Raw genomic sequence first — 5370 nt, forward strand, 5'->3', positions numbered from 1 at the left:
GCACATATTTAATTATGGATGCACACGGAAGAATGCTGCCTTTGCAGCGAGCAGAGCAATAAAACCATAAATATAATCACAAGCCATAAACAAGGAGTGACAAGAAGAGTTCCAGGGCCACTACTTGTACCAAAAAAAAAAGTTAACTTTTCCTAAACAAAAATTGAGGTTATGGAAAGGCACTTATAATAGAAGTGAATGGAAACTTAAGTGGAGCTCATCATTTTATAAAAGCACTTGTATAATTTTTTCCTTGAAAAGGTGTTATTGGTGTTGTTTAAAACAATATTTTGTAAAGTTTTTAAAGCTTTTTGACAGCAAAATTGTATAATTTCTCACTCTAAAATCATGTCAGCATTTTTTCTGTTTTTTTTTATCTTTTAAAAGAAAATATAACAATAAAAGTACAAATTATTATTTTAATTAATATTAAAATTATTGTTATTAATTTAGGTTTACTTACGCTTACTTTTTGTGTATTTGGTTACACACTGGAACATAAAAAAAATCAACACATTCATAGGTTTGGTTAGATTTTTTACAGTATTTATGTTTAATATATAGGTTTTATGTATTAGCATATTGTCAGTACTTTCAGCTTGTTAGTAGTTTTAGTATCCAATAGTAGAAAAATTATATACAAATACCTATGAATGCAAATGAGTTCACCCTGCAAAAGGTCGCTGATGCATGCTAGTGCATGTTCATACACATTATTCACCTCAAAGCAAGCAGGTTTGTGTTTGCTTATTGTGTTTTTCTTGCATGGTTGATTATGAGTGTGGAAGTTTCTAAAGATAATAACTTGTGTTTGCGATCAAAGCTCAAATTGCGATGAGAAATTAGAGTAAAGGAAGAGAAGCTGCTGTGCGCTCCACATCAGGGCAAAGATGGAGGCAGCCATCTGTTTCTGCACATTCAAACCAATTTTTCCTTCTCATTTACGGTTTTAGCAATTACACTGATGTGCGCTAGATAATGTTCATTTCTTTTTATCCTTGCATGTGCAATTGAAGCCGCAAAACATAGCTGAAATGCACGTTGTTGCTTGGTGCCAACATCCTCCTGGGAGTAATATAATTTGCCTTGTTTTTTCCTCATCCAATCACATATCATTTTACTGTCAGATTGTCAATGGGTCTCAAAGTACTCATAATTTCAAACCCATGCACAGTAAACATCAGAGCACTATATAGTGTGGTTTAAATATTAAATGCAGGCTAGATGGAATATAGATGTGTGGAGTGCTTTAAGTGATGTATGAAATCATTTCCACCAAGGGCAAAAGAGTCATGGGCCTAGAAACAGAGTTTATTGTGCATCCATTTTTTAGTCAAGACCAGAATAAAATATTAGCATGCTAAGCACACCAGGCCTGGCTGTGAACGAGCAGCGTACAGAAAGCCAAAGATTCAAGATGACATTTGGCCACCACGTACAGCTGCATAAACCTCCTAAAACTGCCTTGTCGAAGCATTGAGTGCCAGCATGAATCTTCCGTTAGGCACTGATTTAGTTTTGTTGATAGGGTGAAATAGGAATCTACTGGAATCGATCTGAGCACTTCTATAGTAAATGATTCACAGAACACCTGTAATGAAATCTGTTACTTTGTTCATAGCTTTTGATCAATCAATACAGCAACATGTATGTGCACAATTCATATGGATTTTTTATGGTGTTGTTTTGGAAGCTTGACAATTGTGGTCATTATGAATTGTCAGTGTGATTTCATTAGTAGTCATATGTAGTTTGTGTAAGGTGTTGTTTGCACATTAACACCTTGAAATGAATAATCTCTCTGGGTCACACTTTCGTTATTTAGTTATTTTATTAACTGGCTATTAACTACAACTTTTGCCTCAAACTTCTAATTTGCTGCTTATTAATAATTAGTAAAGTAGTTGTTAGTTTAGGTTTGGGGGATCTGAAACATGGTCATGCAGATTAACCCTGCTGAAAAAAAAACAGCTTAAACCAGCCTAGGCTGGTTGGCTGGTTTTAGTTGGTCAACCAGCCTGGTTTTAGCTGGTCATAGCTGGTCAGCAGGCTGGTTTTAGAGGGGTTTTGGCCACTTTCCCAGCCCGGCCAGGGGTACGTTTCCCAAAAGCATCGTTAGCTAACTATGATCGTTAGTTCCATTGAACTCTATTGGTAACGACGGAACTTGCGACCATGGTTGCTTTTGGGAAACGCACCCCAGGCTGGTCAGGCTGGGAAACCACCAGCTAAAACCAGCTACTTCCAGCTTAAACCAGCTAAGACCAGCCAACCAGTTATTTTTTTTTATTTTTATTTATTTATTTTTATTTATTTATTTATTTATTTTTTCAGCAGAGAAGGCAATATGCTTTATAATAAACAACTACTTAAAAGTGAGAACTGGTCCCTAAACTAAAGTGGTACCCATTTCTGTAATCATTACATCATGTAATATTTATTTTGCTGGGCATGGGGCAAAATGCCTGAGCTACCCTTTGGACAGACAGACCACATCTGATAAGATTTCATTCGGTACATCTGGGCTGGTTATGAATTCATCTGCATGCTTTGAGGATCAGGACAAAGGCTGGGTTTTGTGAGATATCAGCACTGCGAGGAGGGTTTGCATATGATCTATGGATTCCTCTATTCATAATGATACGCCACTGAATAAACGGTCTCCAGTATAATCAGGCTCAGTCAATATAATCTCTCTCAGAAGGTCTTCATTAACCTCGCCTACTATGGCTAATCATGGCCCTGTACTTGAGCCCCCACCAACGTCTCACCTGCTCATGTTATTTTAATTAATTTGCCACACTGCGGCCCACAGGCGGCTGGCTGAGCTGAAACAGGATGGAGTCTATCAGCCCTTTGTAAGCATAAAGACAAGACAACCAAACATATATATGTATGTACAGTATCTCACAAAAGTGAGTACATATTTGTATGTACAGTATCTCATAAAAGTGAGTACACCCCTCACATTTCAGCAACCACTTTAGTATATCTTCTCAAGGGACAAAACTATAGAAATGAAACTTATTATATATTTTTATACCATCTAATGGTAGTTAATGTGCAGCTTGTATAGCAGTATATATTTACTGTCCCCTGAAAATAACTCAACATAAAGCAATTATTGTCAAAATGGCTGGCAACAAAAGTGAATACAGCCAAACTGATAACAGCAGTATGTTGTTTAACCATGCAGTGCCACATGTCCAATTCATCATGTTTATGTTTTTGTCAGCTTGACAGGACCATACAAAATTGTATATCTTATATTAGAGCAGTTAACATTTGGTGCTTTAAGTACAATTCTTTCATTCTGACCACTGAATGTTCAACATGGCATCTCATGGCAAAGAACTTTAAGGATTTAAGAATTGGAATTGTTGCTCTCCACAATGATGGCCTGGGCTATTAGAGATTCAGTAACACCCGAGTTACACTACAGTGGTCAGGGTCATAAAGAGGTTTTCCAAGATGGGTTCCATTCAGAACAGGCCTTGCAAGGGGTCGATCAACGAAGTTCAGCACTCGTTCTGTGCATCAGGTGCAGAACCTGTCTTTAAAAAAAAAAAAAAAAAGATGCATGAGTGCTGCCAGCATTGCTTTTAAGGTTGCAGAAGTAGAAGGTCAGCTTGTCAGTGCTCAGAGCATACTCCTCACACTGCAACAAGTCAGTTTGCATGGGCGTCGTCCCAGAAGAAAGCCTCTTCTGAAGCTGGCTCACAAGAAAACCCACAAACAGTTTGCTGAAGACAACCTGTCAAAGAGCATGAATTACTGGAACCATGTCCTGTGGCCTGATGAGACTAATATAAACTTGTTTGGATCAGATGGTGTCCAGTATGTGTAGCGATGGTGTCCAGTAAGTGTTTTGCCTACAGTCAAGCATGGTGGTGGTAGCATCCATCCATCCATTCATTCAGTAATGTAAATTGGGTGAAGACATAGGCCCGGTTTCACAGACAGGGCTTAGACTAAGCCAGGGTTCGCAGATAGTTCAATTAGGATATTTAAGTAATTTTTATAAACATGCTTAGAAAAAAACATTACTGGTGTGCATCTTGAGACAAAACAAAGACACCGATATATTTTAAGATCAGTCAGTGCAAGTTTCTTTCAGTTCAAACAGCTCAGACTTACATTTTATGTGAAACCGGGCCATAATGTTTAATTGTAATATAAATAATGACACAAAAAAAAAATGACAAAAACAAACTTAACTGTCTTCTTCTTTGCTCTCTCTTTCTTTCTCTCTCTGTCTCTCTCTATAAGTTTTTTTTTTTTTTTTTAAGTTATTAGGGTGGAAATAGCACTCAGTAGATAGAACAGATGACAAGATGTCAATTGTAGTTTTAGTCCAAGGTCAGTCAATGCGAATCATGTTCATTATATCAGTGCTCCTGTTTTGGGAGATGCACTCTAACACACCATCTCTGAGTGTGTTTTGATCAGAACACAGCTAACATGACTCATTGGAGCCGGTTGATTTAATTAACCGTCAGATCTTATGTTCCCAATCATGGGCCCAGGTTACAAAAGGTATTGTAAAAGAGAAATGTGGTGGTAATTATTTTTAGAGAGCTGTTTTTTTTTCATGGTGTTTTTTTCTCATTACTTCCATTTTATTGTGTAGAGGTTTGCAAAAGTAAATAGACTCATAAACATAGTGCTTTGCTCATATGGTTTTAGCGGCTTGCTACACGTGACCCAGTTTATAACACAACATCTGTGCGGTCTCAATTTCTATTTGTTTTAGCCCTAAAGAGTCAGGTGTTGGTTTGGATTGTCAGGGGTTATTGGCTATCGGATAAAGCCGAATCTTGACAAGTGTTTGCATTTGTCAGCTGTAGCAGCAGAAACAACAGCAATGGCTTTCCTCACAATGAACTGTATTCATCATGAACAAGCCCCACTGTAAACCCTCCGTTACCCCTTCAACAGCTGTGCCTCCGTCTCTTCTGCAAAATAGGACCGAAAAGTCATAATTAAATCGTAGAGTATCTTTTTCACCATTGTGACATTGACTAATGCGTCTTGTCCTTTCAACCCCTATAAACACATTTGCATTATTAAATTCAGCGTGGCAGGCATACATTAAAGTCACTGCATTTTGTGTCTGAAATTTATATCTCTGAGGACGTGATATGAAATGAGAAAGCCGTAGAGAGCAGTCAGGCTTTTCAAAGCCAGCACACTGTGGTTACTGAAGAGCACTTTATAGCCTCTGAAAAGAACAGTGGTGGAACGTTTGACAGCATAGAAGAAAACCGTACAGAAATTGGAAGTTAAAAGTTTAAATGGAAAACATTAATAACACAACTGTTGTCACTGAGTGACCATCATTTAATTTTTCTATAAGCCAATTTCAGCCAA

Source organism: Garra rufa, chromosome 11 (genome assembly GCF_049309525.1).
Source record: "Garra rufa chromosome 11, GarRuf1.0, whole genome shotgun sequence".
NCBI classification, from domain to species: Eukaryota; Metazoa; Chordata; class Actinopteri; order Cypriniformes; family Cyprinidae; genus Garra; species Garra rufa.